The sequence below is a fragment of the Armigeres subalbatus genome, chromosome 2, assembly GCF_024139115.2.
Source record: "Armigeres subalbatus isolate Guangzhou_Male chromosome 2, GZ_Asu_2, whole genome shotgun sequence".
Taxonomy (NCBI): Eukaryota; Metazoa; Arthropoda; class Insecta; order Diptera; family Culicidae; genus Armigeres; species Armigeres subalbatus.
Window position 1 is genome coordinate 427,752,210 of NC_085140.1, and position 13,862 is coordinate 427,766,071.

General features: G+C 35.9%; 1 long non-coding RNA gene across 1 annotated transcript; it reads right to left on the reverse strand.

Moving 5' to 3' along the window:
* Positions 1-10,602: 10,602 nt before the first annotated feature.
* LOC134217897 (uncharacterized) lies at positions 10,603-11,462 on the reverse strand. The gene is made up of 4 exons (XR_009981180.1): positions 11,333-11,462; positions 11,143-11,244; positions 10,885-11,069; positions 10,603-10,776 (listed from the first exon to the last, which is right to left on the reverse strand). It is a non-coding gene; the product is annotated as an uncharacterized LOC134217897 (long non-coding RNA).
* Positions 11,463-13,862: the final 2,400 nt, after the last annotated feature.

Genomic DNA, 13,862 nt, shown 5'->3' on the forward strand with positions numbered 1-13,862 from the left:
GATAAATGCGTACTCTTACCCCACCCGATGCGCACTTTTACCCCACCGGTGGGGTAAGAGTGCGTTTTTAACTTGTCTTGCAAAAAGGGTTCTACTAAAACGAATCTCAATAATTTCAATATTTTTTCCACTGGGTAACATAAAGGAAGAGTATATGAATCATCGACACTGATTTGATATGCAGAAGCTTGCTTCATAAGCGCCACATGATCGATTGAAAACTAAGTGCGTACTCTTGCCCCACTCTACTCTACAGCATGTGCCAACCCGACTAGAAGGTCATATCAAAATTATATCATCCTGTGTTATTATGTTATATTAAATTTTTATAACAAAATTTGTTAGAAACATGGTGCAGGATGTTGTTAAAATATCTAAATTTCTACCAAAAAGTACACTACTGGAAACAAAAAACTATCAAATTTTGTTACAATTTTATCATAAAAATAACATATTTTGTTTGAAAATTATAACAGAATCAGATACAAAATATATTGTTTCTGTGCAGTTGGATTTTTTACAGGTCGTGATAGGTCTCCAGATTGTAATCAACAATCATAATTTTTTACAACATTACAAATAAAGCAAACCTTCTCAAATTATATCAGCGTTGTTGTAATATCTATGGCTGGGAGACTTTGCTACATCTATTTTAATTGCCTACTGTTGGGCAATTCGGTGTTAAGCATTTTTCAAATCATATTATGATCTAACCCTATTACAACATTTGAAAGATAATGGCTACTGAGAACAAAATTGTATCAAAATAAGTTATAAATATCACAATATGTTAAAATTGTGTTCAATTTTTGTTATGCACTTCTAGTCGGGAAGGGATGTGCTATCAAAGCATTCATAACCTCACTTAACCACATGGCCCTCCTGCTTCCGATGTCGATACCGACAACTTCAAAGTTGGATATTATTAACCCAACAAAGTGTGGGAGATTTAGATTGGATTTGGACTTGGATTGGATTCAGATTGCACTTGGATTGGATTTGGATTGGGTTTGGATTGGATTTGGATTAGATTTGGATTTTATTTGGAATGGAAGCGTTTGTCCCAAACTGCAACAGAATAGGACAATGATCGCCTGCCGGGGGTTTTGAGAAGTAGTCGGTTTCCGATGATGTTTTTGGTTAAATAAGTCTCAGTTATCATAGCTTAGACATAAATTTAACCATCTGTTGACATGATTTGTGTTTTACTTCTGAAATATACAAGTTATCGCAGTTTGAAAAGTTCACAACAATTACCTCTCCATGTCTGTTGCAAATAAAATGGAACGCAACAATGTCTTTATCCTCTGCAGATGAGGGCAAAGAGTTATCGCTATTCTCTTTTGTCGCTTGTTTTTTGCATTTTTCAGCGACAATTACATTCCTTGCTTATTGTATAATAAAAATAAAAAAATAAATTAAAATATTTTCAAAAGATAACGAATTTGAAATATTTACAGTTGTAGTAGGCATTTGAAATGCTAGCATAGAAATTTGAAATTCAATCTCAGTGGGCTCTAGATTGTTCAAATGGTGACATAGAAAATAAATGAAGATGATTCAGTGTTCGTTTCTTGAGGCGGAAGGACGCTGATTTTTCATCGGCGTGCAAAGCCTGTTTTCCACTGAGAGAGTAGACAAATCGTTTGGCTATGACGCCACCCAGCACCCTCAGCATAGCCTTGCTTTGTAGTCACGCATCTTACCGCACGGCTAAGGATGGCCCAGTTCCTTCCATTAAGACTCTGCAAAGTTCCTAACATATCTTACCATATTTTGCAAATACTTAAAAATATCACCAAATTTAAAAACATTCCGGAGATATACCGCCTAATATACTGTTATATGATATATGAAGTATCTTCAATCCACTAAACTTTTTTATCTTATTTTTTAAGAAGAAAAGAAGGTAATAAAAATCTCGGTAATAACAATTTATAAAACTATAAGATGAGATTCATGTTTGGAATGTGAAATATTGCACATTTTTGTCCCTAGAAAGATCGAGGCGCCCTAAAAAGATTTCGCCAATGGCGCCGGGAATCCACGCTACGGCTCTGACTATGTTACATTTTTAGTTTCTATTAATACATTTCAATTGCCTCTGGCAGTTAGAATTTTTCCTTTGGTTTAATTGACTTAAACTAACAACTCTGGTTTAATTGACTGGACAACTTAAACTAAACTTAAGCTAATTGGAAATAATTTTGTTGGACATTTGTTGCAATGTCTCAATATCTGAAATTCTTTGAAGTTCATTGGTACTATACCACGGAGGCAACTTCAGAATCATTTTCAACATTTCATTTTTAATCCTTTGGAGTGCCTCTTCTTTCTGGTATTGCAGCAACTAGTCCATATTGGCACAGCATAGGGTAACCGGCGGTAATGTTGGCCCTGGATGTAACATTGACTCATCACGCAAATTAATCAATATTTCAGTGATAATACGTCGATTTGTAGGGAGATATTAACCATTGCTTCTTTAGAAAAGTGTATCAAACATATATCTGCCTAGATTTATACACTTCTTAAACTATTAAAAGCAATTATCTTGCGTGAAAAATCACTTTGACTCGGTTTTTTTAGCAGCCATGTTTCGTTGAGTTATGCAGGCTGGCTGTGCTAGAGTTTTTCTTTTGCCCAATAAAAGAGTTTTATGAATGAACATACCTGCTTTCGCACATCAGATGAATGGATAACAACCACACTATGTCAGCTATCATTTTTATTTCACAATTTCCATTAGTATAGCGACATAATTAACCAAAACATTTTTGGACAATACTGGGGGCACCTGTAGCCAAATGGTGGCATGCGCTTTCGATTTGTAGCACTACGTTAGTATAGGTGAAACTCTAAAATCAAAACATTCTCACCAATAACCCGTACTGGAGAAAATAACCGAAAGCTGCAGATGGAATATCCGATGGTTGCGATTAGTTTGCTAATATTTTTTGTAAAAACAGGTTAATCCACTCAGCGGTTAAGTTTCATTCACGAATAACTTAACGCTAAACTCAACCCACACCAAGCCTCTAGTAATGCTTCATGTATGGTAGGTTTCTGAAATTTATAAAGTCCTTAACGCTCAGACAAGTACCTTCCCACAACCTAAAACGTCTTGTAGTTTGTAAATGGGCCCTCAAGATGCTTTTCTGGAATCACAATATAATCGCTTTCATTCGCAGAACATACCAAAAATAATTGCCTACCTTACGGCTTTCAAACACGATTCAAGCATCAACCTTTCGTGGTTCTATACACCATTTTCTCCATAATTTCGCAAATAAATGATTCAATTAGAGTAAGAATATTTAGTTTTATCATCTTTCGCACGAATGCATTTCTCATTTAATAATGGAAAGATACAATGGATCGTATGTTTCATTAGACAAACTTTCAACGTCATTTCATGGGAATAATTTCAAGTCAAATTACTTGACAAATACCTTCATCATAATTTAGATTTATTATTGCTTGCAAAAAGTATTTTGATCTGTAAAATGATACCGAGAAAGTATTCTCTCAACTCGGGAAGTTGAAACACGTGAAAGTTTTGAGAGGATTCACAACAGCTGATCGATATAGAGAGGAGTGGAATCAAACGCACGTACCAATCGTGAAACTTCAATGCAGGCAGAGTTAAAAACAAGCATCCAATAATTCTCGGGTACTTATTCAAAAGGACGTATGTGATTTTGTAAACAAAGATTCAAACGTCGATTTGTCCAATCTGATAGCACTCCCACGCAAACCGTCACCACAGACAGGCAGGGGAAGCCTTCGGCTACCTGGTGGGGGTGTTGGTTTGCGTGGGAGTGCCATCAAATTGGACAAATCGACGTTTGAATCTTTGTTTACAAAATCACATACGTCCTTTTGAATAAGTACCCGAGAATTGTATTTATGAATAATTCTAGAGTGCTTTGAAAATAGGTCGTATGTGCAAAAGAGAGTCTCTCTTTGCAGCTATTCTCTTTCGATTATTACGAAACTATACAAAAGTTTACTTCGAATTTCTTGGCAGATATCCAAAGATAATAGCTTTGTCTATCATGCTGAAGTGGAAATGTAGCAAAGCATCCAAAACTAGCCGATATATTAGCGAAAGAGAGCGTGATCAAAGAGAATCTCTCGTTTGCACATACGACCTATTCTCAAAGCAATCTAGAATTGTGTAATAATATCAGGTAGGGTAGAACACGGCATTGGCAGGGTGCGACAGTTGTTGGCACCCTTAACAATATTTGCATTTTCCAGCAAACATACACTATTTATGAACATAATTTTGATACAATCACACAATTTCAAGTCTAAGCTTTCATTTAAATAAGTTGTTTGTGTATTGCCCGTTGCAGCAATTTTTAGACTCTGGCGCAACTTCGTTTTGCTTCGAATTTTTAGCGTACACGTCAATACATTCAAACTATCTTTGTAATTGTTTTTTTGTTGTTGTTATTTATCGAATACACGTGTTTTTGTTTACTAGAAAGACAGCAAACATTGTTAATTAATTTGTGTGAATGACACGGGGAAAATATTCACGCAAATAATTTTCGCGCAGGAGTCTAATAAGGCGGAATCTGCGCAATAAAAGTAGCAAGATTTTATGAGTTAATCATCGAAACAAATTTGCACCTTCGAAATCCTTGCCATTATTGCATTGCCAAAGAAAGCAGCGCACGAATGGCAAACTGGTACTTACTTTTTTGGATCGCCTGTTTCTCCTCTTTATTACGTTTGACACGACAAATTAAGTACGTACACTACTTTTTACACTTTATCACCACTTGATTATTACCACAAAGAGCAAATTTATGCAATATTTGCTCTATTTTTCACTAAATAAAATCGGGACTGTTCGTTTTCTTTGACAGCAGCACACTTTGGAATAGAGCGAGAGAATGTGTTTGTGAGCATATCAAACACACGCTAAAAAGATACCACGCACAATTCTATGTGATTTGATTTTAGCAAAAATACGAACAAAATATCCGGCGATGGCATTTATTTAAAAAAAAGTGTTAAAATACAAATGTTTCTATTCGGATTTTTACGCAGACCATGGATTATATTAAAAATGATAGCTACACCGTAGGGTTTTAACCCTTATGTGGCTGACAGGACCGCTTTCCTTTTGCAACTTCAATACTTTCCAAGCTAATAAAAAAAAAAAATTATAATCATTCCCGTTCCTACATAGCGCATTTCAACCATAAATAATTGCCTACTTTTAGGGTATTATCTATTATTCAACTGTGAAACGTAGTGTAAGAATGGGGTGGCTCCAGCGGCTGGATAGGACAGTGCTGTCCATTATTCAACATATGAAGACTCACGAGGTGGAATATATTGTTAATATACTATACTACCAGAATCGACGAGCTTCGTTTTACCTAAAATTGATTAAATATATATTAGAGGCCTGAATAAGAGAAACGCGGATAGAAAATATGACTCTGCCAACACTGCATCCAATCTTCATCATCAAAGAACAACACATGAAAAGAAAAAAATGGTTTATGTAGATAAAATCTCACAATCCGATATTTTATATGTCCACATCACATAACAATAGAATACAATAAACAATGTAATTTCATTTCATAATCTATAAATGACTTGCATATATTATATTAAAATACATTCAATTTTGTTTTTCTAAAAATTACATAAAATCGAATTTGGCCGTTTTCAGTATTTGAGCCAACATTTTGGCTGCTTGACAGGTCTCCTGCTCGATTGGCTGCTGTTTTTTGACGGTTCGATTGGCGGCACATACCTATCCGCGTTTCTCTTATTCAGGCCTCTAATATATATTTTTTACATTATTTAAAAGACGTTAAGTATTCGAAATTTGCAAATTTTGGATTCCATTTTTTAGATTAATTTTCGATTAAAGCAGAAATGTGTACTTCATTTGTATGAGAGTCCCTCTTCCAGAAGAGGAGGGGTCTAATATCATCATAAGAATCTTCATCGTTCGCTAAAACCTCTACATACAAATGTTCATGCCGTTTCCTAGTCTATAAAGGCAGACAGACAAATATTCATTCTTATGTGTATGGACTTGGTTTCACGTAGTTTACGTCAAGCGGTCGTGTCTTGTACACAACCACCATGATTTTTTTTATGAAACAAACATATCATGTAAGGACCGCAAAGAGCAAGTTGTATATTTGAAACAGGTTGATAGACTTTTGCTTACGTGACTCTAAGGCATTACAAAAGACAAAAGATGTAAATCTTGGCAGCGGACAAAAAGCATATAAGTTCCCTTCTCCTAAATGGCAAACATTATTCAAATAGGTTGAAAATGGTAAAAGTAATGAAAATTTCAATATCTGGGTACACGGGTACCCTATCTGCCATTCATGTCTGATTTTTGTTGGCTTCATAAGGGTTAAATTTGTTTTACAATGTGTTTAAATGCTTTTGCCTATCTGTGTACATGACATAAAATTTATGCCAAGGCTAAAAATTAATGTTTTGTGTTAAGCCAGTTTTGATAAACAATAAAGTTTGTTCTAAAATTGAGTGAAGCGAGATGAGCGTGCGGCCGATGATTATAAATGAATGAATTTTACTACTGCACTCTGAGAAAAATCTATACTAAATAGATTAAAAGTCATTCTAACTGCCCGCATAATAAAAAACAGCATGTTATATGGTCAGAATCATTATTACAATATACGATATAGCGTCACATTTTATATTAGGGTTATCAAATGATTTTCAATCGACTCAACCATAGCTCCTCGACATTAACTCGAAATGTCAATGTATTACATGCTGTCCTTAAAATGTTTTTTATTTCCTGCATTATATGTCAACCTTTTAACTTAATGTCGAGCGAAAATTTTGCACGCGAAAAGGGCCGATTTTTTATGGTGACATAACTTAACAACCCATTCAACATATTGTTATTTGTCTAATAACCGTACCACAAACTGTTGAAACATTATATGAGATTGTTCGTTAACAGTTGTCAACTTTAATGGTAAGCGTCGCCGACCGCAAAATAAAATATCCATGTACAGTTCGTAATTATGCGGGTGACTATTTGCCTGGTTGACCCCAAGCTCGTATTTGATCCAACAATACCTGGATAGTATAACTTTAGAATATTGTGGTTTAGTATATTTTAGCTTTATGGCTATTTAGTTTATTTTGGAACGGGATCAAAGTTTTTAGGTTATGTTGGTTTGTTTTCATTATTCTACATGCAATAATGTGTTGAATAAAAGTCTGAACAAATATATTTTCATTTTTATTATAGTTTCCAAATCGTCAATGTACAAGAAATAAGACCAGCAGTCACCATGCAGTCACCTTTAGTCACCATGCAATTTTTTTTTGCAACACTCATCTTCACTTCGTCCGTGATGCACAGGGTCTCCTATGACATCACTATTTTTGCACTTCAGGAAGCTGTTCTGCATTTTGCAAAGTTTTCCTGCAGTCCCTTCAAGCACAAATTTACTATTTTGTCCCAGAATTTTTAATGCATAGCCCGAGACAGAGCCATTCCACAATAAATTAAATTATCATCACTAACCACTTTTAGTTTTAGCGAACAGGTCTCAGAACAAATGATTGGAGTCGATGAAATGTTGAATGATGGTGATGACCTAGCGAACGTTATTAGGTCCTAATTCCTTGGTTCCGATCGAGGTTCCGATGCAGACGGGATATTCTCCGGTGAGACGTGTTTTCGGTCTTTTCTGGTCACTCATATCCAATGGATTGCGTTCAAGTTGCACCGCGTTCAAAAATGTGTATCTCCGTTCCTGCATGTCGGATGGCAACTCTACTAAAAAAATAAAATTGAGATAAACTTCTCATACCTATTTTACATTAAAATTCACAGTCTCTTACATTTTTAAACAGTTTAATTATTCGATCACAATTTTCAACGACTTGATGGAAATACCACGCGCGAAAAGAAATATCAACAGACAGTATACGAAAAGAAAATATGTATGCATTATTCTGTCGTAGTGTAAATTATAATGATAGAGAGTATACATTTCTATACTAAGCTAGTATAATTTAAGAAAATAACAAGCAAGTTTAATTTGAAAGCTTTCTTAGATTAGTTACATTTCTGAGTGTGGAGGATATAAACAACCAGCATTTGGCACCAATACATTACCAGTTTTTCACTTCCACTTCCAAGAGCATACAAATGTATACCAGTTAAGCTGTACCTGTGTTTTAGTGTAATTAATAATTATTTTTACCATTCAATTTGGCGAATGTCTTAGACTGCCAAGAATAGGTATTTTCCCCTAGTTGGCACAGTTATAACTGTTTATGCACAGTACAAAGCAAGGAATTGCCTAGAATAAGTTTTACAATTGGCTTTTTTCAGTAGTGCGTTATGCATCATCCCCACCTAAAGCATTGTTTACGTTTTGGAAAAAAGTTTCTTTGAGAGTATCACGAGAGCGAAAGCAACACAACTGCCATGATTTCAACTAGCAGTAAATCTCAAAATTATGCGGCAGCCAATAATTAACGTATGCAATTTGTTTGAAGGCACAACATGAGGGCTAGAACATGTAGCCTTTTTGCAATTGCAGTTTTTAATACAGTTTTCATTTTCCTAAACTTCTTCACTTGCAAATATGGTAAATATTTGGGAAATAAATTATTCATATAATAGTATTTTCGTTAGCATGTCCTTGGTAAGCGTGCTATTGGGGGAATCTGAAACGCACTCTCACAATCAGTGTGGTAGTATTTTACATGCAACCAATTAGAATTTACGCTCAATAAGATGATTTGATTTTCTCTGTTTGTTTGCATGCTGCCTTTATTCAACGCAAGCAAAATGACTGGTACTATAAACAGCAACCCATCTTTATCTCTCGTATGTTCGAAATCAACAATCACTCGTCCCAAGTGGGCTGAAAAATTATCCACCTGATAGGTACAAGGATGCCGACGATTTGTTCATTTCTCTCGAGACTTTCGCTGGTTTTAATGAGATATTGCGGACATTCATCGTCGTTTTTTGCTATTTGGCGTCAAAACCAAATGTAAGCAAGCCGGCTAGTGGAATAATTCTGGTTGGAAATGCAATATATGAAGATTTATAACGATAAATGTGCTCAACCGTAGCATAATGGGCCAAGGTTTGAGCCGTTACCCCTACAACATGGCAGGTCTAAAAATTTGTTTGTAAATCAAAAGTTTGTTCTTAAGACAAAGTTTTGATTTTCTGTTTATAAGTGGATATAGACGCTTAATATATTTGTTACATTTGGCTTGAAGGCCTTCAATGTGATTTTTAAAAGTTAATTTTTGGTCCAGCAGAAGTCCTAAATATTTGGCTTCGCTAGACCAATTAATTGGAACCCCAGTCATAGTGACAATATGTCTGCTAGAAGGTTTCAAATAAGAAGCTCTCGGCTTATGTGGGAAAATTATAAGCTGAGTTTTGGATGCATTCGGGGAAACGGGTCCAACGTAAAACGAAGGCATGGGTCCTAGCAAAGATCGTAACGGGATCAGTATACAAATAGCGATGAAAAGCACCGTGGAAATTAAAATAGCTTCGGGTAGTATTAAAAACTTCCTTCAGCAAAGAGAGAAAAGAACCGTACAGCACGAAAGCACGATGCGGTCTGAACCACAGATAATCATTTAGGACTGATCACTATATCTTAGATGGAAGCAATGCACCCTCCAATAGTCAAGATTTGTTCTGGCCACGTCCTCGCGAATGCTGAGGAAGGGGACCGATGGTTAGTTGGACACCCACTTAAGAAAGATGCAGAGAACTCTACGACCTCTCATAGGTGCCACGGGAGGTTTTGGGATTATGTGGAAGTTTATAACAGCAGGAATCGTTTTGGTAGAATGTGCAATACAGAAATAGCTAAGATAGAAATACAAAATATGAAAGGGACGAGCCTGGGATTGAACCCACGACCTTCTGCTTGGCAGAAGCGATAGCCACTAGACCACCGAGCCCGTTTTAGATGTCTATATGACAATAAAAAACTTGCACCTTATGTACATTTTCAATCACATTTCAAGTCATAAATTTAAAAAAAATATAGTACCTACTGTTTTGACCTCTCTAATGAACTTTTCTCGATACATTTTATAATGAGTGAGAAAGGTATCATCACCACTGGATGGATTAATCTGGGGTTTTACATAGTGACGTAGTGGCATAATGTTTGAATTCTACAGTAGTGACCGGTCCTACCCACTAAACCCTCCTTGGGCTCCACTGTAATTTTGGGCATTGAAGGGTCCCTTGTTTCTGTTAGTAATCCAGAGCCTTAAGCCCTTTACACACAAAGAAATACCATTGGTTGAATTAAAAAATCCATTGGGTAAAATAAAAAGTTTCGTTGGTTCTTTTCCGTAGAGAGTTGCGAAAAATCAAAATAAAAGTTCAACAACTTTTGTTTTTAGAAGTAACCTAAAGCCACACTGAAACTAAACTTTTAAAAGTTTAAACTTTCTTTATGAATTGTAGAACTGTCAAATCGGAAAAGGTACGCTACAAAAACTAAAAGTATATTTATTATTGTTTAAAATGACAATTTCTTTCCTTTTTCAGACCAGTAAAATCAAGAATGAATTTGCAACCATGAATTTATTTTATTAGTCAAAATTTTTATATGTACTGTCGACCCGACCCGTTGTTACCACGAGAGCTTTCATCCTTGAGGTTGTCATGATAGATCTCCCGATCCATATTGATCCGCTTAACTCCATTTATTGGTGGTCAGGAATATAACACAAATTTCGCTGAAACAAATCACACGAATACAAATTAAAAAGTCATAAATCATTAATTTGTCGGGGAAAAAGGAAAAACTGGAAGCAAATGTATTTGATGAATGTGTAGATACTTACTATCCAATGCATGGTTTTCAGGAACATGCCTACCATGTGATACAAATCGGGTCCCTTCAGATGCCAATGGCTATGATCTTCCTTGAAGCCAACAGGCATCAAATTCTCGAACAAAACAGTCTACTGCTTCGCCTTCTGTTGAGACTGTACTCGAAGTTACGTGGAGGAAATCATGATGGACCTCTCTGTCAATATTAATGGAAAACATTTCACTATTGGTTTACAGCAACTTCGATTATTTATTTAAATAAAACTTACCTTTCACTGCCCATTGCCTGCAGCAGATATCCATTAGGAAAAAAACTAGTTTTGACCTCAGCGTTGACGACAGACCAGGATATGTCATCGCTTTCATTTCGGCTGTTTACAAAGGAATAATTAGTAGTATTATAACATTGGTATTTCCAGAAATTATCACTATACCGATTTATATCGGACTTTTTTTTACCTAACTTAAGTGTTCTCTATCAATCAGAAAAATATTCAGCACAGCATTAAAACGATTAAAATTTCAGCACTCCAGTTTGAGAATTTGTTTTTATTGTTTCGCTTTTCTTCCATTCCACACGCACACACTTGATCGTATCTGTTTTAGAAGTTTGACAGGTCTATAATTTTCACACTGAAAGAAGATACTTTCAAATTTATACTCCGAACAGGAGTTTCAAACTTTTAAATTAAAAATAACGATTTCAAAATGAGAAAAAAACTTTTATTTTGATCAAAACAGAACAACTTTCAAATATAAAGTATGAAATTTTCATTAAAACAATTTTTGTTTTTTCTGTGTAGGTATTTTGATGGTGTCATTCAGCATCGCATCTTTTTAACCCATTTAGCTCTCAATGTTCTCGCAATCTACCTCGATATTCCCCGGCATTCGTGACGACCTACCTACTCGACTAGTCCCCGGTGGTACAGAGGCTACTCTGAAACTGGGGTGGCATTGCGCATCTCGATTCGAACGTAATTCTATCGAGTCGAACATGTTTGGCATTACGGCTTTCGATTCGATCTCGAAAACGACTCATCGTTCGAGTATGCTCGAGGAGGTACAAGAATAACGAGATGTTTTGGCATTATGGAAACTCGATAGCACACTGAAAAACGACTCAAGTCGAATGAAAAACACTCGTCACCTTTATAGCTTTCGAATGTTGTTCGAGAGTCATTTCTTGCTGAAAGTTTTTCATTATACTTGTTATTATTTCTCTACGGGAAAAGAATAAATGCTTCATTATTGTATCTTGAAGGAAAGAATGTCATTAGTATACCTATTTTTATAGTTTCTAGACAATATCTCTAATAATCTCTAATTATCCCGAAATCTGCGTAAAAACGTGTATATAAATAAAATGTGCAAGAGATGACCCATGTACATTTAACTTAAACACATGGAAACATCAAAGTAATTTATTATCGAATCCTTCTTTAGCTTTAAATTATTTAACTCAACATTGGATCTATGGCTTACACTCGAGTCGCATATCAGTCCCATACCGTTTTTTCGCATACTGCGATAATAGCCATTGTGGAACTTCGCATTGTGGAAATCGCCTTGCATATGAAACTTCTAAAAAATCTAATAAATTGAAACTTTATCGTATATTGCTGAAATTTTGCTGAGTTGCTCATCATTCGATAGCGATTTATTGTGAAGCGATTTAGTTTGATCGAAACATTTTTTAGTTTTGTGCAATCGAGTCATGTAAATTCATAGTGGTACTGTTATGCGGGTACTTTCAATATGGGACGCACATGACATGGTATTTTTTTCACTCATGGGCATACTAAATCACAATTTATATCATGATTTACGGAAGTACAATATAAATGAACCCTATTCATTGCGTTAACTCAAAAGAAGCGAAAAGTCAAATGGGACTGTTATGCGAGTGGGGGCAGTCGAATAAACATTGTGTCGTAACAATATCTCAATTTCCAAACCATTTTGCAACAGCTCAATAAATAATATTGCTTTTTATAGTATTTGAGCACAATTTGCTTGTTTATAAATTAATTGCCAATTCATGCCCTGAAGGATGCCTTTCCAACAGGCAACATGCTACACGCAGATGAAATTACTCTTATTCTCTCTGTTTACTCACATTCGCCATGCGCTGAAAGTTGTCTCTCCAGCGGGTGGCATACTAAACACGGAGACATCTCTCTCTTATTCGCTCTGTTTACATTTCGTTTGACAGAACATACTCGATTGAGCTAGTACAGCATCATTCGAAATCTTGTACTGCGACTGAATGAAGTCGAACGAAATACATAATGCCGCATTTTTTTCGAAACGAATGCAAAAACTAACGAATCGAGTGATTCGATTCGAGATGCGCAATGTCACCCCTGGTTTCAATGTATTTAAGCCATTTAGCTCCCGCCACGCGATCGCGTACGACTCGGATAGTTCCCGAAGACGGAATTATCTTACTCTGACGAGTCCTGCTGGTCAATCTTGCGACAAAACTCGACTGTTCTGCGTTCTGGCACATTTTTCCGGCGATGTGATCGGTGGTAGTGTCTCTCCGCTTTTGATCGGGGACATGTGAACAGCAGTATGAATAGGTGTCGCAAGTAAGCGACCAGTATGAGCGAACAGAGATTGAAATTTTTAGCAGAGTAAGTTGTAAGAACAGCATTGTTGAAATCGCCGTTATTTTGACTAACGTCCACCCAGTAGGGGTGTGCGTCGGTCTGGAAATCGTCAAAAAGCCATTTCAACCGGCGGCGGTGTGAATCGGGGTGGCAATTTTATATTGCGTTCGTGTTTCCAAAAACATAAGCTTTTTTTTTCGGGATATTTGCAAGTCATTAAAGAGATAATCTTATGAATTTCGCTGGAAAAATCTGATGAACTTCCCTGATGATGAAAGTTTTTTCAAACTATTAGGGGGAGAAACCCCAGTGCCGTTTAACGTTTAACGGAAAACATTCTAATTATTCGGATTATGTTGTACTTGTATACCATA